This window comes from Mesoplodon mirus, assembly GCF_964341445.2.
Source record: "Mesoplodon mirus genome assembly, chromosome: 2".
In the NCBI taxonomy this organism is placed as follows: domain Eukaryota; kingdom Metazoa; phylum Chordata; class Mammalia; order Artiodactyla; family Ziphiidae; genus Mesoplodon; species Mesoplodon mirus.
In genome coordinates this window covers 169,934,768-169,958,062 of record NC_138977.1, presented here as the reverse complement: position 1 = coordinate 169,958,062, position 23,295 = coordinate 169,934,768, and the positions used below count along the sequence as shown (strand labels likewise).

The following is a 23,295-nucleotide window of genomic DNA, read 5'->3' as shown; positions in this document are numbered from 1 at the left end:
TAGTATATCCACAGAATTGTGCAAGGATCTTCACCATCTAACTTTAGAATATTTTCATCACTCCAAAAGAAACACTGTATTCTTTAGTAGTTAATCCTCATTTTTCTTTCCCACAGTCCCTGATAATTACTAATCTAATGAATCTTACTTTACATTTACCTATTCTGGACAGTTCATAAATGATATCATACAGTAAGTGGCCTTTCTGTCTGGCTTCATCCATTTAGCATAATATTTCAAGGTTTATACCTGTTTTAGTATCTATCAGTGTTTCATTCTTTTTTATGGTCAAATAGTATTCCATTGTATAAATATGTCACATTTCACTTATTTATTATTCAGCTGATGGACTTTTGAGTTGCTTCCATTTTTAGCTAATATGAGCAATGCTGATATGAACATTCATGTACAAGTTGTTGTGTGGACCTATGTTTCCAATTGTATTGAGTATACATCTAAAAATGGAATATCTGAGTCATATGGAAACTATTTTTATCATTTTAGAGGAAATGCCAAACTGTTTATCAAACAGCTGCACTGCTATACATCCTCACCAGGAATGTATGAGTCTTCCAAGAGATTTCCTACTGGGTGGGAAGTGATATCTCATTGTGGTTTTGTTTTACATTTTCTTAGTGACTAATAATTTTGAGCACCTTTTTATGTGTTTTTTTGTTATTTTGTATCTTCTTTGGAAAAATATGTATTCAAATCTTTTGTTCATTTTTAAACTGGGTTATTTGTGCATCTATAATAATTTTTTTGTATAATAAGGATACTGGATACTTATCAGGTATGTAATTTGTAAATATTTTCTACAATTCTGTTGTTTTCTTTTAATTTTCTTGATAGTGTTCTGTGAATTTGAAAATTATTAATTTTGATAAAGTCTGATTTATTTTTTTCTTTTGTTGCTTGTGCTTTTGGTGTCATATCTGAGAAAGAACTACCAAAGCCAATGCCAAAAGACTTATTCCTGTGTTTTAAGTATTTTTTTTTTTTAATTTTATTTTTATTTTTTTTTAAATTTTTTGCCTTATAACAAATTTAATCAGTTATACATATACATATGTTTCCATATCCCCTCCCTTTTGCGTCTCCCTCCCACCCTCCCTATCCCACCCCTCCAGGCGGTCACAAAGCACCAAGCTGATCTCCCTGTGCTATGCGGCTGCTTCCCACTAGCTATCTACCTTACGTTTGGTAGTGTATATATGTCCATGCCGCTCTTTCACTTTGTCACAGCTTGCCCTTCCCCCTCCCCATATCCTCAAGTCCATTCTCTAGTAGGTCTGTGTCTTTATTCCTGTCTTACCCCTATGTTCTTCATGACATTTTTTTTTCTTAAATTCCATATATATGTGTTAGCATACAGTATTTGTCTTTCTCTTTCTGACTTACTTCACTCTGTATGACAGACTCTAGGTCTATCCACCTCATTACAAATAGCTCAGTTTCGTTTCTTTTTATGGCTGAGTAATATTCCATTGTATATATGTGCCACATCTTCTTTATCCATTCATCCGATGATGGACACTTAGGTTGTTTCCATCTCCGGGCTATTGTAAATAGGGCTGCTATGAACATTTTGGTACATGTCTCTTTTTGAATTATGGTTTTCTCAGGGTATATGCCCAGTAGTGGGATTGCTGGGTCATATGGTAGTTCTATTTGTAGTTTTTTAAGGAACCTCCATACCGTTCTCCATAGCGGCTGTACCAATTCACATTCCCACCAGCAGTGCAAGAGTGTTCCCTTTTTTCCACACCCTCTCCAGCATTTATTGTGTCTAGATTTTTTGATGATGGCCATTCTGACTGGTGTGAGATGATATCTCATTGTAGTTTTGATTTGCATTTCTCTAATGAGTAAAGATGTTGAGCATCCTTTCATGTGTTTGTTGGCAGTCTGTATATCTTCTGTGGAGAAATGTCTATTTAGGTCTTCTGCCCATTTTTGGATTGGGTTGTTTGTTTTTTTGTTATTGAGCTGCCTGAGCTGCTTATAAATTTTGGAGATTAATCCTTTGTCAGTTGCTTCATTTGCAAATATTTTCTCCCATTCTGAGGGTTGTCTTTTGGTCTTGTTTATGGTTTCCTTTGCTGTGCAAAAGCTTTGAAGTTTCATTAGGTCCCATGTGTTTATTTTTGTCTTTATTTCCATTTCTCTAGGAGGTGGGTCCAAAAGGATCTTGCTGTGATTTATGTCATAGAGTGTTCTGCCTATGTTTTCCTCTAAGAGTTTGATAGTGTCGGGGCTTACATTTAAGTATTTAATCCATTTTGAGCTTATTTTTGTGTATGGTGTTAGGGAGTGATCTAATCTCATACTTTTACATGTCCCTATCCAGTTTTCCCAGCACCACTTATTGAAGAGACTGTCCTTTCTCCACTGTACATTCCTGCCTCCTTTATCAAAGATAAGGTGACCATATGTCCATGGGTTTAACTCTGGGCTTTCTATCCTGTTCCATTGATCTATCTTTCTGTTTTTGTGCCAGTACCATACTGTCTTGATTACTGTAGCTTTGTAGTATAGTCTGAAGTCAGGGAGCCTGATTCCTCCAGCTCCATTTTTCGTTCTCAAGATTGCTTTGGCTATTCGGGCTCTTTTGTGTTTCCATACAAATTGTGAAATTTTTTGTTCTAGTTCTGTGAAAAATGCCAGTGGTAGTTTGATAGGGATTGCATTGAATCTGTAGATTGCTTTGGGTAGTAGAGTCATTTTCACAATGTTGATTCTTCCAATCCAAGAACATGGTATATCTCTCCATCTATTTGTATCATCTTTAATTTCTTTCATCAGTGTCTTATAATTTTCTGCATACAGGTCTTTTGTCTCCTTAGGTAGGTTTATTCCTAGATATTTTATTCTTTTTGTTGCAATGGTAAATGGGAGTGTTTCCTTGATTTCACTTTCAGATTTTTCATCATTAGTATATAGGAATGCCAGAGATTTCTGTGCATTAATTTTGTATCCTGCAACTTTACCAAATTCATTGATTAGCTCTAGTAGTTTTCTGGTAGCATCTTTAGGATTCTCTATGTATAGTATCATGTCATCTGCAAACAGTGACAGCTTTACTTCTTCTTTTCCGATTTGGATTCCTTTTATTTCCTTTTCTTCTCTGATTGCTGTGGCTAAAACTTCCAAAACTATGTTGAATAAGAGTGGTGAGAGTGGGCAACCTTGTCTTGTTCCTGATCTTAGTGGAAATGGTTTCAGTTTTTCACCATTGAGGACGATGCTGGCTGTGGGTTTGTCATATATGGCCTTTATTATGTTGAGGAAAGTTCCCTCTATGCCTAATTTCTGCAGGGTTTTTATCATAAATGGGTGTTGAATTTTGTCGAAAGCTTTCTCTGCATCTATTGAGATGATCATATGGTTTTTCTCCTTCAATTTGTTAATATGGTGTATCACGTTGATTGATTTGCGTATATTGAAGAATCCTTGCATTCCTGGAATAAACCCCACTTGATCATGGTGTATGATCCTTTTAATGTGCTGTTGGATTCTGTTTGCTAGTATTTTGTTGAGGATTTTTGCATCTATGTTCATCAGTGATATTGGCCTGTAGTTTTCTTTCTTTGTGACATCCTTGTCTGGTTTTGGTATCAAGGTGATGGTGGCCTCGTAGAATGAGTTTGGGAGTGTTCCTCCCTCTGCTATATTTTGGAAGAGTTTGAGAAGGATAGGTGTTAGCTCTTCTCTAAATGCTTGATAGAATTCGCCTGTGAAGCCATCTGGTCCTGGGCTTTTGTTTGTTGGAAGATTTTTTATCACAGTTTCAATTTCAGTGCTTGTGATTGGTCTGTTCATATTTTCTATTTCTTCCTGATTCAGTCTTGGCAGGTTGTGCATTTCTAAGAATTTGTCCATTTCTTCCAGGTTGTCCATTTTATTGGCATAGAGTTGCTTATAGTAATCTCTCATGATCTTTTGTATTTCTGCAGTGTCAGTTGTTACTTCTCCTTTTTCATTTCTAATTCGATTGATTTGAGTCTTCTCCCTTTTTTTCTTGATGAGTCTGGCTAATGGTTTATCAATTTTGTTTATCTTCTCAAAGAACCAGCTTTTAGTTTTATTGATCTTTCCTATCGTTTCCTTCATTTCTTTTTCATTTATTTCTGATCTGATTTTTATGATTTCTTTCCTTCTGCTAACTTTGGGATGTTTTTGTTCTTCTTTCTCTAATTGCTTTAGGTGCAAGGTTAGGTTGTTTATTCGAGATGTTTCCTGTTTCTTAAGGTGGGATTGTATTGCTATAAACTTCCCTCTTAGAACTGCTTTTGCTGCATCCCATAGGTTTTGGGTCGTCGTGTCTCCATTGTCATTTGTTTCTAGGTATTTTTTAATTTCCTCTTTGATTTCTTCAGTGACCACTTCGTTATTAAGTAGAGTATTGTTTATCCTCCATGTGTTTGTATTTTTTACAGCTCTTTTCCTGTAATTGATATCTAGTCTCATAGCATTGTGGTCGGAAAAGATACTTGATACAATTTCAATTTTCTTAAATTTACCAAGGCTTGATTTGTGACCCAAGATATGATCTATCCTGGAGAATGTTCCATGAGCACTTGAGAAAAATGTGTATTCTGTTGTTTTTGGATGGAATGTCCTATAAATATCAATTTAGTCCATCTTGTTTAATGTATCATTTAAAGCTTGTATTTCCTTATTTATTTTCATTTTGGATGATCTGTCCATTGGTGAAAGTGGGGTGTTAAAGTCCCCTACTATGAGTGTGTTACTGTCGATTTCTCCTTTTATGGCTGTTAGTATTTGCCTTATGTATTGAGGTGCTCCTGTGTTTGGTGCATAAATATTTACAATTTTTATATCTTCTTCTTGGATCGATCCCTTGATCATTATGTAGTGTCCTTCTTTGTCTCTTCTAGTAGTCTTTACTTTAAAGTCTATTTTGTCTGATATGAGAATTGCTACTCCAGCTTTCTTTTGATTTCCATTTGCATGGAATATCTTTTTCCATCCCCTTACTTTCAGTCTGTATGTGTCTCTAGGTCTGAAGTGGGTCTCTTGTAGACAGCATATATATGGGTCTTGTTTTTGTATCCATTCAGCCAATCTGTGTCTTTTGGTGGGAGCATTTAGTCCATTTACATTTAAGGTAATTATTGATATGTATGTTCCTGTTCCCATTTTCTTAATTGTTTTGGGTTCGTTATTGTAGGTCTTTTACTTCTGTTGTGTTTCTTGCCTAGAGAAGTTCCTTTAGCATTTGTTGTAAAGCTGGTTTGGTGGTGCTGAACTCTCTCAGCTTTTGCTTGTCTGTAAATGTTTTAATTTCTCCATCAAATCTGAATGAGATCCTTGCTGGGTAGAGTAATCTTGGTTGCAGGTTTTTCTCCTTCATCACTTTAATTATGTCCTGCCACTCCCTTCTGGCTTGTAGAGTTTCTGCTGAGAGATCAGCTGTTATCCTGATGGGGATTCCCTTGTGTGTTATTTGTTGTTTTTGCCTTGCTGCTTTTAATATGATTTCTTTGTGTTTAATTTTTGACAGTTTGATTAATATGTGTCTTGGCGTATTTCTCCTTGGATTTATTCTGTATGGGACTCTCTGTGCCTCCTGGACTTGATTAACTATTTCCTTTCCCATATTAGGGAAGTTTTCAACTATAATCTCTTCAAATATTTTCTCAGTCCCTTTCTTTTTCTCTTCTTCTTCTGGAACCCCTATAATTCGAATGTTGGTGCGTTTAATGTTGTCCCAGAGGTCTCTGAGACTGTCCTCTGTTCGTTTCATTCTTTTTTCTTTATTTTGCTCTGCAGCAGTTATTTCCACTATTTTATCTTCCACCTCACTTATCCGTTCTTCTGCCTCAGTTATTCTGCTATTGATCCCATCTAGAGTATTTTTTATTTCATGTATTGTGTTTTTAATTTAGCTGTTGCATTTAGATCTATGATCATTTCTTAGGATTTCCTATATACTACATGTGGCATCTGCGAATAGAGATAGTTTTACTTCTTTTCAAGTCCGAATGTCTTTTATTTCATTTTTGTCTAATTGCCTTACCTATAACCTCCCATATATTTTTGAAGTGACCACAGCAGACATCTTTGTCTTGTTCCTGACATTAGGGGACAGCATTGAGACTTTCTCCATTAAGTGTAATGTTAGCTCTGGTGTTTTCAGAGATGATCTTTATCAGATTGTGGAAATTTTCTTCTATTCATAATCTGTTGAGTGTTTTTATTATGAAAGGTTTTGGATATTGTGAAATGATTTCGTTCATCTATTTAGATGATCATCTTGTTTTTGACCTTGATTCTGTTAATATACCATATTACACTGCCCCACTTTTTTAATGTTTTACCAACCTTGAATTCTTGGTGTAAACCCTAACTTATTTTAATATATTATCACTGTTATATGTTGCTATATTTGGTGTATTAAGGATATTTATATTATATTCATAACAGAAATGGTTTGTAGTTTTCCTGTGATATCTTTTCCTGTTTTTGGTATCAAACTTATACTGGCTTGATAAAATGAGTTTTGTAGTATTTCTGCCTCTTCTGTGTTTTGGAATAGTTTTTATGTGCTCTGACCACAAAGGAATAAGATTAGAAATAAATAACAGAAATAAATTTCAGAAATTCACAAATATATGGAAATTAAACGTTACATTCCTAAATAATCAATAGTCAAAGAAGAAATTACAATATACCAAATGTATGGAGTCCAGCTAAAACAGAACTTGGAGGGAAACTTATAACTGTAAATGTCCACATATAAAAAGAAGAAATATCTCAGATCAATAGCCTAAACTTCAGACTCAAGAAACTAGAAACTAAGAGCAAATTGAAGTCAAAACAATCAGAAGGAAGAAAATTTTAAAAAGATGAGATAGAAAGGAGTGAAATATAGAATAGAAAAATAGTAGACAAAAATCTACAAACAAAAATTGGTTATTTCAAAAGAACAAAACTGACAAAACTTTAGTTACACTGATAGGGAAAAAAACACTTTTGCAAAAAACAAGTAGCAATTGTTATATAAGGAATTTTTTAACAGTTATAAAAGTTGACAGAGTTGATTCTATTCTAAAACCATTTTATAGTAGTAGGTACTAATTTAGTGTAACCGTATTTTGCCTTAACCTCCCTGAGAGGCGAATACTATAATTTATCAAAATGTTGGTTAAAATATCTAACCCATCAAATTAAATAGAATTTCAAAAAAATCTTTTTTTAAGGAAAACAATCTGATACATGACTAGGAGCATTTTCACAACATTTCTAATGTGGTTGGTTCTTGGTCTAAATGGTCAAATGAAGCAATCTACTCAGAGTGTTCCCAGAGATACTCAGAAAATTCAGCAAGTGATATTTAACTTTGTTTTACATAATGACAGCTTTTTAGAGCCAGAAAGATCTCCATCCTCCAACCATCATCAATTCTGAGAACATGAGCTAGTTACTTGATCTTAATGTTTCTGAGTACCTTCCTCTGTAAAACTGAGGTGAAAACAAAACATACACCAAATAATTGGTGTGAACCTTAAGCAACCTGATAAAATTTAACCATCCCATGCAGATATGATACAGAATAAGAGTTCATCCATATTTATTTCCTAGCTCTTGATCTTCCCTTCCCTTTCCTTCCCTGGTGTATGTTTTTAATATATGCTTAGATGCCACAGAAAGCAAAATTCCATCAGATGAACACAACATCCACTGAAGCTGAACAGTGAGCCTTTCTGACATTCTGGTTACAGCCATAGTAATTTCCTCTGAAAATTGTGCCACGTGGCTAGAATAAAGCAGATGTTTAGCTGACATTACCTTCACTCATGAGAAAATGATTGCTTATTTGTTCATCCATTTTCTTCCAAAAGAAGTAAGCCTGGAAGTAAATTGCTAGCTTCAAGATTTTAAAAGAATCATTGGTTTTCCCCATCTGTATATTAGTCCCCATTATGAGCCATGTCATGGGTTTGATTTGAATGTTAGAGGGCACACCATCATAATAAGGGTTAGTGGCTTGAATCACAAACTCCCCATACTCCAAAATAACTAGGATTTTTGACAAAAGAGAACATATGGAAAACAGTTGCTTTAATCAAACACATCTTTTGTGTTGCCTTTTACCAGTGAGTTACTTCTCATTAGCTCATATTATGTGATTCAGTAGCCATGACAATTATCTACCTATTTCATAGATGCCATAAAACATATGGTATCTAGGCAGTTATGGTAACATAGTAGTTGTCAGATAATTTCTGTGTCTAGCAAGACTGATCAGGTGGTTTCAAGGCAAAATTTAATTTCTGTTCTGTCCCAGAATTGTTTAACTTTGGAATAGTATGAAGCAAAGCTTTAGAATAGCATCTTTCAATAGAACTTTCCATGATGATGAAAATCTTTCTTATTTGCATAGTCCAAAAGAGTAGTGATTAGCCAGGGCTTCCCTGGTGGTGCAGTGGTTGAGAGTCCACCTGCCGATGCAGGGGACACAGGTTCGTGCCCCAGTCTGGGAAGATCCCACATGCCATGGAGCGGCTGGACCTGTGAGCCATGGCCACTGAGCCTGCGTGTCCGGAGCCTGTGCTCCGCAACGGGAGAGGCCACAAGAGTCAGAGGCCCGTGTACCACAAAAAAAATAAAAATAAAAAATAAAGAGTAGTGATTAGCCACACGTGGCTCTGGAGACTTTCAAATGTGGTTAATGAGACTGGGGAAGTGAATTTTAAATTGTATTTAATTTTAATCAATTAAAATTAAAATTTAGATAGCCACGTGTTGCCATTGACTACCATACTGAATAATGAATATCTTGACTGATTGGAAAAGTGACAATTTTTATACTGAAATTTGAAAAATTCTTAAAAAGCACTGTGCAAAAAAAATTTTTAAGAAAAAAGCTGCCCAACTAATTCTTATAGGGCTTGAAATTCTATGAAGACTGTGAAATTTTAAATGCTTTAAGGAAGTAAGGGGAATAGTCATCTATTCTCATGCTCATAACCCAGATGTTGTTATTACCAATAATTTTGACCTCTCCACACTTAACTTTTAATGATTTCATTCTTCAACTATCACCTCCTATATTTCCATTTATCTTCCTCTGGCTTGTTTGTCACCATCGATTTCTATACCCACTTGAAATCACCAATCTACTTTCTCATTGTCCCTTATCTCCTTTACATCTCCCTTCATAATTCATCAATAAAAGCAATACTTTACATAGACCTTCAACTCCATTTCCCCTCTTTTCTTCATCTGATGAGCCCCTAACTCTCATTAAATTCCAACTCCTCTCCCCAGTAAGTACCTGCATAGGAGCAGCTGAATGTAATTGGAGAAAAATGCATGTGTGTACTAATATATCTCATTTTACATCCGTGACTATTCAAACAAGGTAGCTGTTTAGCACTGGTTAATTTTCCTGTCCTTCAGTCTCCTGTGTATCAAGAAGGTGTGAAATCTACAATCCTCCAACACATGCTTTCTCCTTCTCAATTTTTGACTGCTTCGTAATTCAGAAAATATAGAGAAAATCTGAAGAGGACTTGCACAGAATCCTATGATCAAGCTACCATCCTGGACCATTGCTCTGACTCCCCTCCTATTCTGATGGATGAACTCACTGTACTCCTAAAGGCAATTCAACCACCTGTGTGAAGAACCCCTACTCAAAGAATCACTCTTGAAAGTGTCCCTCCCTTTCCTGCATCATAACATATCCCTGTCTACTGGATCACTCATATCTCCATATAACAAAGACACAAGCAAACAAAAAACAATTCTTCCCTCCTGACTCCCAATCTCCTTAGATCAACTTCTCTCTCTCTCTCTCCATATATATATATATATACACATACATACACACACACACACACACATATGTGTGTGTGTGTGTGTGTGTGTGTATCCTTCCTCTCCTGCCCAGGGCATACCCAGCCAGAAACCACCTTAGGATGGCTCATGCCCAGGTGGACTATGCTCATTGGACCCAGATAAGAGGGATGGAAACATGGACTCCAGGAGACCAGGAATCAACCTCAGCACCTGTCTCTCTCCCTGCCACCATCCAACTCACTTTTCTAACGGCCTCTGCCTATGCCTCCTTGGAGAAGCATACCAGTGCTCTATTGACAACAATAAGCCTGCTGTGACTGCCAAAAGACAAACAAACAAACAAAAATATGTGGTTTCTATTTCCTGCCTTCATATCCTCTCCTCCCATTCTTTCTTAAGACAAGGGAGCTTTTACCCCTACTACATCCATCATAATTTATTTTGTCAGTTATCAGTGACATCAATTTGCTAAATTTAATAATCATTTATCTGTTCTTATTTCACTTGACTTAGTGATATTAGATGTATTGTATTTTAATATTCTATCCTCTTTGAAATACTTTATGCACTTTGCTTTTGGGGAATCACTCTGTCACAATGCTAATCTTATATCCCTTACATTTCCTTAGTATTCTTAGTTGGTTTCTTTCCCAAGGAACTGGAGAATGACCTCCAAATACCCTCCAGGCTTGGTCCTTGGACTTAAATTGTTGTGTCACATATGCTCGGTAATCTCATCATATCTAATAACTTCAAATGGCAAATATGCCCACATCTCCCCAAATCCTGAATTCCAAACTCATATCCAATAGCATATAATATTGCCACTTGAATATTTAATGTGCATCTCAAAATTAGAATGCCCCCTACCCTCATACATGCTCCTGCACTGATCTTCCCATAAATAGAAATTCCATTCTTCTAAGTACTCATCTAATACTCATCTCCTGCTTCTACTTTCTACCTGCCTCATCTATTTTCCTTTCTCTTCCCCACAACAGCAAAATTTCCTTCATTCATCCATTCATTCTCCCTTTCACTCCCTCTCTCCCTCTCTCCTCCCTCCCTCCCCCTCTCTCATCTCCTTCTTTTTTTCTTTCTTTTTAACTTAAATCAGAATGTGTCACACTTTGCTTACAAATTCCTTACCCTGGTCTCTGTTATGTCTCTGACTTTCTTACCATTCTCTCTCTTTTGCCACCTTGCTATTCTGAGAACTCTTCAAACACAATTTCACTGTAGAATGTCTATATTTGCTGTTCTCTCTGCTTACAACACTCTTGCCTAACATATCTTCATGGCTTGCTGCCTCAATTATTCCAGATTTCTCCATAGTGTCACCTTTTAAGTAGGACTTTCTTGACCAGCATATGTAAAATAAGAGTGATCTATCTTTTTTCTCTATCATGCTTATGCAGTTTTATTTTCCTTTATAGGCTGTGTCACATAAGACAGAGGATATATTATTGTGTGTATATTTTATTGCTTTTATCTATAAATTTGATCTTCTATAAACTCTTAAATGCAGCAATCTAGTCCCTGCTGTATTCTCACCATTTATAGCTATGTCTAATAAAAAGAAGTCTGTTCCTCTACTTTATATTAGGCCTATTTTACAGATGGAGAAAAATGTAGAAAATTTCCATTTTTAGTCAAAATTTTGTGCTTAGCTGATTATGGGGTTAATCAGTAATCATGCCAGTGAAATATCTAAACAACTGTCTAAATATTATTGGCAACAATAGTACTAATCACATGGAGTTCCAAACCACAGGCCATTCTTTTCCATATCAGTACAAACTAATTCAATGCTTCCTCTTTTTCAGCAAATTTTTTTTTCTTAGTGCTAAAATGATCAATAAGCTCCAGATAAGATACCAAGTTATAATATTTTACCACTTGCAGAGATAATTAATTGAATGGGTTTGGGCTTGGTAGTCACACAGACCAAAGTTAAAAGCTGGCTTGGACATATAATAAAACTTTGGCTGAAATCAATTCATTTCTCTGAAGGTAAGGATTATTTTTTCATATGTAAATAATATGAAGATGTTAAGAACACCTTCTTAAAGAAGGTAAAATATATAATGCCCCTGGCAGAGCACCTAGCAAATTTTATACTCCAGGAGTTGGCAAAACTTTGCTGATCTGTTGTAAAGAAAGTTTCATTAGAGCACAAACACATCCATTTTTTAAGGTATTGCCTGCAGCTGCATTGTCCTACAATAGCAGAGTTGAGTACTGCCTGCAAAACCTAAAATAACTTACTCTCTGGCCCTTTACAGTATAAAGTTTCCTGACCTGTGAAGTACAAAGTAGTGGCTATTTTCATTAGTCAAAAAACATTGCATAGAGGGAGACCTTCAAGATAGCGGAGGAGTAAGACGTGGAGATCACCTTCCTCCCCACAAATACACCAGAAATACATCTACATGTGGAACAACTCCTACAGAACACCTACTGAATGCTGGCAGAAGATCTCAGACCTCCCAAAAGGCAAAAAAACTCCCCATGTACCTGGGTAGGGCAAAAGAAAAGAGAAAAAACAGAGACAAAAGGATAGGGATGGGATCTGCACCAGTGGGAGGGGGCTGTGAAGGAGGAAAGGTTTCCACACACTAGGAAGCCCCTTCGTGGGTGGAGACTGCAGGTGGCAGAGGGAGGTGCTTCGGGGCCACAGAAGAGAGCACAGCAACAGGGGTGCAGAGGGCAAAGTGGAGAGATTCCTGCACAGAGGAGCAGTGCTGACCTACACTCACCAGCCCGAGAGGCTCGTCTGCTCACACGCCGGGGCGGGCAGGGGCTGGGAGCCGAGGCTCGGGCTTCGGAGGTCAGATCCCAGGGAGAGGACTGGGGTTGGCTGTGTGAACACAGCCTGAAGGGGCTAGTGCACCACAGCTAGCCAGGAGGGAGTCCAGGAAAAGATCTGGAACTTCCTAAGAGGCAAGAGAAAATTGTTTCGGGGTGCGCGAGGAGAAGGGATTCAGAGCACTGCCTAAACGAGCTCCACAGACCAGCATGAGCCGTGGCTATCAGCACAGGCCCCCAAGACGGGCATGAGATGCTAAGGCTGCTGTTGCTGCCACCAAGAAACCTGTGTGCAAGCACAGGTCACAATCCACACCTCCCCTCCCAGGGACCTCTGCAGCCTGACACTGCCAGGGTCCCATGATCCAGAGACAACTTCCCTGAGAGAACACAAGAAGTGCTGCAGGCTCGCCCTGCATCCGTACCCCTCCCTCCCCCTGGCCTGAGTGAGAAGAGCCCCCTAATCAGCAGCTCCTTCAACCCCGTCCTGTCTGGGCAGGGAACAGATGCCCTCAGGTGACCTACATGCAGATGCAGGGCCAAAACCAAAGCTGAACCCCAAGAGCTGTGTGAGCAAAGAAGAGAAAGAGTAATTTCTGCTCAGGAGAAACTTAATCCTCAAGAGGAGTGGATTAGATCTCCACAATCAACTTAATGAACGCTTCCATATCTAGAATACCTGAATAGACAATGTATCATCCCAAAATTGAGACCATGGACTTTGTGTGATTTTTGTCTGTATACCTTTGCTTTTATCATTGGTGCTAGGGTTCAGTCTGTCTTTTTTTTTTTTTTTTTAGCACTTGTTATGATTGGTGGATTTGTTTTTTGGATTGGTTGCTCTCTTCTTTCTTTCTTTTTCTTTTTATTACTTTTTAATTTTTATTTTATTTTTAGTAACTTTTTTATTTTTTAATAAATTATTTATTTTCTTTTTTTCCTTCCTTCTTTCCTTTTTTCTGAGCTAAGTGGCTGACAAGGTCTTGGTGCTCTGGCCAGGTGTCAGGACATTGCTTCTGAGGTGGGAGAGATGAGCTCAGGACATTGGTCTACCAGAGACCTCCCAGCTCCACATAATATCAAATGGCAAAAGTACTCCCAGAGATCTCCACCTCAAAGCTAAGACCCAGCTCCAAGCAAGGACCAGCAAGCTACACTGCTGGACACCCTATGCCAAACAACTAGCAAGACAGGAAAACAACACAACCCCTTAGCAGAGAGGCTGCCTAAAATCATAATAAGGTCACAGACACTCCAAAACACACCACCGGACTTGGTCCTGCCCACCAGAAAGACAAGATCCAGCCTCATCCACCAGAACACAGGCACTAGTCCCCTCCATCAGGAAGCCTACACAACCGACTAAACAAACTTTAGCCACTGGGGGCAGACACCAAAACAACAGGAAGTATGAATCTTCAGCCTGTGAAAACGAGACCCCAAACACAGTAAGTTAAGCAAAATGAGAAGAAAGAGAAACACGTAGCAGTTGAAGGAGAAAGGTAAAAACCCACCAAACCAAACAAATGAAGAGGAAATAGTCAGTCTACTTGAAAAAGAATTCAGAGTAATGATAGTAAAGATGATATAAAATCTTGGAAATAGAATGGAGAAACTAAAAGAAACATTTAACAAGGACCTAGAAGAGCTAAAGAGCAAACAAACAATGGTGAACACCACAACAAATGAAATTAAAAATTCTCTAGAAGAAATCAATAGCAGAATAACTGTGGCAGAAGAATGGATAAGTGACCTGGAAGATAAAATAGTGGAAATAATTACCACAGAGCAGAATAAAGAAAAAAGAATGAAAAGAATTGAATACAGTCTCAAAGACCTCTGGGATCACATTAAATGCACCAACATTCAAATAATAGGGATCCAGAAGAAGAAAAAAAGAAACAACTGAGAAAATATTTGAACAGATTAAGTTGTATACTTCCCTAATATGGGAAAAGAAATAGTCAATCAAGTCCAGGAAGCAGAGAGACTCCCATACGGATAACTCCAAGGAGAAACACAACAGGATGCATATAAATCAAACTATCAAAAATTAAATACAAAGAAAAAATATTAAAAGCAACAAGGGAAAAACAACAAACACAATACAAGGCAATCTCCATAAGGTTAACAGTTGATCTTTCAGCAGAAACTCTGTAAGCCAGAAGGGAGTGGCAAGCCATATTTAAAGTAATGAAAGAGAAAAACCTACAACCAAAACTATTCTACACAGCAAGGATCTCATTCAGATTCGATTGAGAAATTAAAAACTTTACAGACAAGCAAAAGCTAAGAGAATTCAGCACCACCAAACCAGCTTTACAACAAATGCTGAAGGAATTTCTCTGGGCAAGAAACACAAGAGAAGGAAAACACCTACAAAAACAAACGCAAAACAATTAAGAAAATGGTAATAGGAACATACATGTCAATAACTACTTTAAATATAAACGGATTAAATGTTCCAACTTAAAGATATAGACTGGCTGAATGGATACAAAAACAAGACCCGTGTATATGCTGTCTACAAGAGATCCACTTCAGACCTAGGGACACATACAGACTGAAAGTGAGGGGATAGAAAAAGATATTCCATGCAAATGAAAATCAAAAGAAAGCTGGAGTAGCAATACTATTATCAGACAAAATGACTTTGAAACAAAGACTATTACAAGACACAAAGAAAGACACTACATAATGATACAGGGATCAATCCAAGAAGATATAACAATTGTAAATATTTATGGACCCAAGATAGGAGCACCTCAATACATAAGGAAAAAAATAACAACCATAAAAGGGGAAATCGATATCAATCATAACACAATCATAGTAGGGGACTATAACACCCCACTTTCAACAGTGGACAGATCATCCAAAATGAAAATAAATAATGAAACACAAGCTATAAATGATACATTAAACAAGATGGACTTAACTGATATTTATAGGATATTCCATCAAAATACAACAGAATACACTTTCTTCTCAAGTGTTCATGGAATATTCTCCAGGATAGATCATATCTTGGGTCACAAATCAAGCCTTGGTAAATTTAAGAAAATTGAAATCATATCAAGTATCTTTTCTGAACACAACACTAGGAGACTATATATCAATTACAAGAAAAAACCTGTAAAAAATACAAACACATGGAGGCTAAACAATACACTACTTAATAACGAAGTGATCACTGAAGGAATTAAAGAGGAAATCAAAAAATACCTAGAAGGAAATGACACTGAAAACATATGACCCCAAACCTATGGGATGCAGCAAAAGCAGTTCTAAGAGGGAAGTTTATAGCAATATGATCCTACCTCAAGAACAAGAAACAGCTAAAATAAAGAACCTAGCCTTACACCTAAAGCAATTAGAGAAAGAAGAACAAAAAACTCACAAAGTTAGCAGAAGGAAAGAAATCATAAAGATCAGATCAGAAATAAATGAAAAAGAAACGAAGGAAATGATAGCAAAGATCAATAAAACTAAAAGCTGGTTCTTTGAGAAGATAAACAAAATTGATAAACCATTAGCCAGACTCTTCAAGAAGAAATGGGAGAAGACTCAAATCAATAGAATTACAAATATGAAAGGAGAAGTAACAACTGACACTGCAGAAATACAATGGATCATGAGAGATTACTACAAGCAACTGTATGCCAATAAAATCAACAACCACAAAGAAAACGACAAATTCTTAGAAAAGTGCAACCTCCCGAGACTGAACCAGGAAGAAATAGAAAATATAAACAGACCAATCACAAGCACAGAAATTGAGACTATGATAAAAATCTTCCAATAAACAAAAGCCCAGGACCAGATGGCTTCACAGGCAAATTCCATGAAACATTTAGAGATGAGCTAACACCTATAATTCTCAAAATCTTCCAAAATATAGCAGAGGGAGGAACACTCCCAAACTCATTCTACGAGGCCACCATCACCCTGATACCAAAACCAGACAAAGATGTCACAAAGAAAGAAAACTACAAGACAATATCACTGATGAACAGAGATGCAAAAATCCTCAACAAAATACAAGCAAACAGAATCTAACAGCACATTAATAGGATCATACACCATGATCAAGTGGGGTTTATCCCAAGAATGCAAGGATTCTTCAATACATGCAAATCAATCAATGTGATACACCATATTAACAAATTGAAGGACAAAATCTATATCATCATCTCAATAGATTCAGAAAAAGCTTTCAATAAAATTTAAAACAAATTTATGATAAAAACCCTCCAGAAAGTAGACATAGAGGGAACTTACCTCAAGATGATAAAGGCCATATATGAAAAACCCACAACCGACATCAGTCTCAATGGTAAAAAACTGAAACCATTTCCTCTAAGATCAGGAACAGGATAAGGTTGTCCACTCTCACCACTATTATTCAACATAGATTTGGATGTTTTAGCCACAGCAACCAGTGAGGTAAAAGAAATAAAATGAATCCAAATCGGAAAAGAAGAAGTAAAGCTATCAGTCTTTGCAGATGACATGATACTATACGTAGTGTATCCTAAAGATGCTACCAGAAAAGTACTAGAGCTAATCAATGAATTTGGTAAAGTAGCAGGATACAAAATTAATGCAAGAAATCTCTGGCATTACTATACATTAATGATGCAAAATCTGGGAGAGAAATTAAGGAAATACTCCTATTTACCACTGCAACAAACAGAATAAAATACCTAGGAATAAACCTACCTAAGGAGACAAAATACATGTATGCAGAAAACTATAAGACACAGATGAAAGAAATTAAAGATGATACAAACAGATGGAGAGATTTACCATGTTCTTGGATTGGAAGAATCAACATTGTGAAAAAGACTATACTATCCAAAGCAATCTACAGATTCAATTCAATCCCTATCAAAATACCAATGGCATTTTTCACTGAACTAGATCAAAAAAATTCCCAATTTCCATGGAAACACAAAAGACCCCGAAGAGCCAAAGCAAACTTGAGAAAGAAAAATGGAGCTGGAGGAATCAGGCTCCCTGACTTCAGACTATACTACAAAGCTACTGTAATCAAGACAGTATGGTACTGGCACAAAAACAGAAATATAGATCAATGGAACAGGATACAAAGCCCAGAGATAAACCCAAACACATATGGTCACCTTATCTTTGATAAAGGTGGCAGGAATATACCGTGGAGAAAGGACAGCCTCTTCAATAAATGGTGCCGGGAAAACTGGACAGCTACATGTAAAAGAATGAAATTATAACACTCCCTAACACCATACACAAAAATAAACTCAAAATGGATTAATGACCTAAATGTAAGGCCAGACACTGTAAAACTATTGGAGGAAAACTTAGAACACTCTATGACGTAAATCACAGCAAGATCGTTTTGACCCACCTCCTAGAGAAATGGAAATAAATACAAAAATAAACAAATAGGTCCTAATGAAACAAAAGATTTTGCACAACAAAGGAAAACATAAACAAGAGGAAAAGACAGACCTCAGAATGGGAGAAAATATTTGCAAATGAAGCAACTGACAAAGAATTAATCTGCAAAGTTTATAAGCTGCTCACACAGCTCAATAACAAAAAAACAAACAACCCAATCCAAAAATGGACAGAAGACCTAAATAGACATTTCTACAAAGAAGATATACAGATTGCCAACAAACACATGAAAGGATGCTCAACATCACTAATCATTAGAGAAGTGCAAATCAAAACTACAATGAGGTATCACTTCACACCAGATGATGACCAGAATGGCCATCATCAAAAAATCTACAAACAATAAATGCTGGAGAGGGTGTGGAGAAAAGAGAACTCTCCTGCACTATTGGTGGGAATGTAAATTGAACAGCTACTATGGAGAACAGTATGGAGGATCCTTAAAAAACTACAAATAGAACTACCATATGACAAAGCAATCCCATTACTGGGCATATACCCTGAGAAAACCATAATTCAAAAATAATCATGTACCAAAATGTTCATTTATGCTCTGTTTACCATAGCCTGGACATGGAAGCAATGTAAGTGTCCATTGACAGATGAATAGATAAAGAAGATGTGGCACATATATACAATGGAATATTACTCAGCCATATATAGAAATGAAATTGAGTTATTTGTGGTGAGGTGGATGGACCTAGAGACTGCCGTATAGGGTGTAGTGAGTCACAAAGAGAAAAACAAATACCGTATGCTAGCATATATATATGGAATCTAAAAAAAAGAAAAATGGTTCTGAAGAACCTAGGGGCAGGACAGGTATAAAGATGAAGACTTCGAGAGTGGGCTTGAGGACATGAGGAGGGAGAAGGGTAAGCTGGGACGAAGTGAGAGAGTAGCATGGACATATATACTCTACCAAATGTAAAATAGGTAGCTAGTGGGAAGCACTCCCATAGCACAGGGAGATCAGCTCGCTGCTTTGTGACCACCTAGAGGGGTGGGATAAGGATAGTTGGAGGAAGACGCCAGAGGGAGGGTATATGGGGATATATATATATATGTACAGCTGATTCACTTTGTTATAGAGCAGAAACTAACATGTCAGTGTAAAGCAATTATACTCCAATAAAGATGTTAAAAAAAAATTCCATGACCAAAACAACTCAATTTTTTGACAAGACCTTTGAGGTTTGAGGTTAAATAATAGTAATCGTTTAAACAGCACTTACTATTTCACTTTATTAACTCACTAAGTTTTCAAAACAGCTTTGTAAGTTAGTCACTATTATTATTTCTATTGACCAATGATGAAAGTGAAGCACAGTAATGTTAAATTGTTCACCTACAAGCAGTGTACCTGGTATTTAAACTCACATTCAGAGTTTATGCTCTTAAATGCGTGTCTCCCAAAATAGAATTCTCAACAGCCCAGTCCTTACATCTAGGTGAGAAGGGAAGTTACATACTCTGAGTTATGAAGACTTTGACTAAATTTGAAACTTGACTTTGTCCTGCTAGTATATACTAATGTATCCTCTGTGTACTTCGGAAAACTAGAGAACTGGGGAACTGACATTACTTTACTCTCAGGTTTTCTAAAACTTCTGGAGACATAGAAGCAGGAGATTGTGAGAAAAGGACTACCTATGAAATTGAAGAAAAGCTATTGATTTGGATAGGGTCAGTACTATTAACAATACACCAGTGTGTGTGTATGTGTATGTGTGTGTGTGTGTGCATGTGAGTGTATGATTTTGGCTTTGATGACTGCTCAGTATACTCAGTATATGCAGTGCTCTGTGTCCAATTTACCTACATTAGCTCAAGGCCATTGAAGTTCTGTATCCACTAACTCATTTGATAGGTGTCAACAGTTCACATGCCAAGATAAGCAAAAAATAAGAAAAGAAATTTTAAAAAACTGAGGGAGTATATTTTAATATTCTATGATGATGTGCCTTAAGAAGTGGACAGTGGTTACCCTGGATGATGGGATTAAAGAGAGTCTTTCATGCTCCCTGAATTGTTTGGATTTTTATAAAGGTTTATCAAGGGAGGAAAAATACTTATTTTGAAATTTAAAAACTGTAAAAATTATTATGCTGGCCCAATGCACAAATACTTTGTAGCTAGAGTGATAGTAAATTAAGTATGCTAAACATTAATTGAGATCTGTGTTAGTAATAGAGAAGCAGCAAGATAATAAAATAACTATAAACAAAAAAAAGGAAAAAACAACTGAGGGGGGAATGCAAGAGACATTTAAACATGTAGAGTGTTTAAAAGAGGTGAAGAAGCATATAGTTAAGAGAACAGACTTTGGGGTTAAACCTGGGCTTGAATCCTACAGAAGCTCACAAATTGCACATTGAGTGACCTTGTATAAATTGTTTAGTCTTTCTGCTCTTTAATTTCATTATCTATGGATTATTAGGAGATTGAAGCATGAGATACTTCTAAATTGGTGAGCATGTAATAAAAGGCAAAAAGACTGAAGGTCATTATTGTATCCTAGAGCAGACTTTGTTAGGTCAGGAATTGACTTTTTCCACCTCTGTATCCCCAGTGTCTAATGCAGTGCCTGACACATGATATATGATAAATAAGTATTGAATGAATTAAAAAGCAACTGATCTTCCCTTTCTCTTCTAAGTAAAAGCTTATCGCTCTCTCTTGCCTACCTCCCCCAACCTCCAATGCAGTGTAAAATAGTCATTATTGTGTGGCTGATAAAGCTCTGTTCTTGAAATACGACTACTTGATGTCTTACTTTACAATCTCAGCTTCCAATCTGTTAAATGGAAATAATACTCTGTGTTTTCTTATATCTCAGAATAATTGTAGGAATTCAATTAACAGTGTAGAGTGACTTTAGGGAGAAGATATTATATAAACACTAAAAATGTGGCATTATTCTGTGTTAGTACATAAAAGTGTTTCTGATTTTACTTCCCTATGTTTCATCCTTTATCCAGTAGAGAGATACACAATGGAGAAAAGACAGTCTCTTCAATTAGTACTACTGGGAAAACTGAACAGCTACATGGCAGAAGAATGAAAGTAGAGAATAATTATTTTCAAGAACGAAAGCCACGACGTGCCACAGACACAATTCAAATGATCAAATGGTTTTCCAACAGATTCAAATAGATCTGAAATTATCTCCATGACCTCCAGAGCTCCCTCTCCAATCTAGTCTCCTCCCTACTCCTCACCTCTGACTCATTGCATTCTAGACCCTCTGACCTTTTGGCTGCTCTTAAGTGTGCCCAAAACACACCTAACTGAGGACATTTGTATCAGTTATTCATTATGCCTTAAATATTGTCCCCACAACTCATTCTCTTAGCCCATTCAAGTTTCTGCTCAAATACTTCTGCTTCTGAAATGCCTTCCCTTGCAACCTTATCAAAAAGTTATATGCCTTGTTACCTTTTCCATTTTTCTTACTTTGTGTTATAAAGCAATAACATTATATTGCATAATGATGTATTTATTGCTCGTTTCTTTTACTAAAATGTAAACTTTATGAAGGTAAGAATTTTCTATTGAAAATTTTCATATCCTTGGCCCCTAAAATAGTGTCTAATACATAAAAGATGCATATTAAATTTTGGGTTGAATAAATAAAAGAACTTGTGACAGCATGAAAGTTTCCTGACCTGTTCTACTGAAAATACTAATAGATTAGAAGTTAGGAGATCTGATTTCTAGTTCTAGTTCTGCTAGTTAAAGTATATATCAGGCAACTCAACATTCTCTAGTCACAAATTTCTCACTTATGGAATTTGGAGTTTTTAAATTCTGCATGATATAGAGACCATGGAAGAACTTGGTTGGACACAGGGCATGTTTATGAGTTGGGCTTAGAACATAGTCCTTACTGCAGCTAAAGTTTTTCTGTTTTTACCTATTTTATGTATTGGTCTTCCATAGACACTAGTGTCAATGTTTGAAGAGCTGATTTCATGACTAAGGGAAAAAATATAAAAACATAGTTCTAATTTGTTTATGTGTTTGCTTCCTTGCTTGGAATGGCTGTCTCTGTTTGGTAAACAAATGTATCATGATTCATTATGATAAAATAAAACCTAACTGTAAATATGATTGTTGACATAGTCTTAACATTGGCAAGGATTAATCTGGGGCCACTCTTTGTGTCTTTGAATTTATTAGCTTTGTTTATGTGATGTGCGGTTGCTTGGAAATTGAGGTACAAAAATAACATTTTAAGCAATAATTAAAGACATGACATCAGTTTTGCTTTGGGGTTCTTAAGACCAAGAGGGACCCACATGTAAGTGATCAATTAGAAGGAGTGTTATTTCAAGCACACGTATTAACCATTTTAATATCCATAAATCATTCAAGATATTCTAAATATGTGAGAATTTAATTGAGGATCCAAGAAATAGACCAATGATTGCTACATTTTACTAGCACTTGTGTAAATAATACTTTGCTGAACTGAGATGAAATTTCAGTGTCAGTTCCTTTGGGTTTTCTTCAAACATTCTATAAAATGTAAATTAAAATAACTATCCATTCCTAAATATACGGTCTGGGTATATCCCATCTTTATCCTAGATAGCTTTAAATAAATGTACTAGACTTGCTGGAGGGTGATTGGATAACTCCACTGTTCTAAAATACTCCAGTGAAGTGGAGAGAGTGGCTTAACATTATATAGTATTGTGAAACTTGGAGGAAATGTTTGCTAGCAAGCCATCCTTTTTGATCTTTACATAAACCAGTCTTTGAACACCTATGGGATGACTCAGCCTTCCAAATCCCCTTTAGTCCCAAATTCTTAGCATTCAGATCCAAGAGTTTCAAATAAGAATTCTTGGATACTTGTCCACTTCTTTCAGTCAAAGCCTGTGGGGAATGGGGAAAGGGAATAACATTAATTTTTTTTTAAAGAGACAGAAACGATTGAGTTTAAGTCTCAGCTGCCCACATCCTAGAGAAATTATAACTCTGGTCATTCTGTTCTAGGAGATTAGGTAAAACTGACAAGAATGTCACTTTGTCTCCCACACACTATTCTGACCTAATTTTCTTTCACCTGTCTTCATTTTCTGTCAACAAATTCTTAGCGACAACATGCACACACAGATGAAGGCTGCTCTGTGTGAGACAGGACAGAACAATGTGTAGGTGCCTTAGCAGCAGCATGTTAATGACTCCTGACAGGGGTACCTCTCC

At 36.5% G+C, this 23,295-nt stretch overlaps 1 long non-coding RNA gene across 1 annotated transcript; it reads left to right on the top strand.

Moving 5' to 3' along the window:
• The first annotated feature begins 382 nt into the window (after positions 1-382).
• LOC309797146 lies at positions 383-21,532 on the top strand. Its single transcript, XR_014292554.1, has 3 exons — positions 383-793; positions 19,678-19,767; positions 21,063-21,532. It is a non-coding gene; the product is annotated as an uncharacterized lncRNA (long non-coding RNA).
• The last annotated feature ends 1,763 nt before the right edge of the window (positions 21,533-23,295 follow it).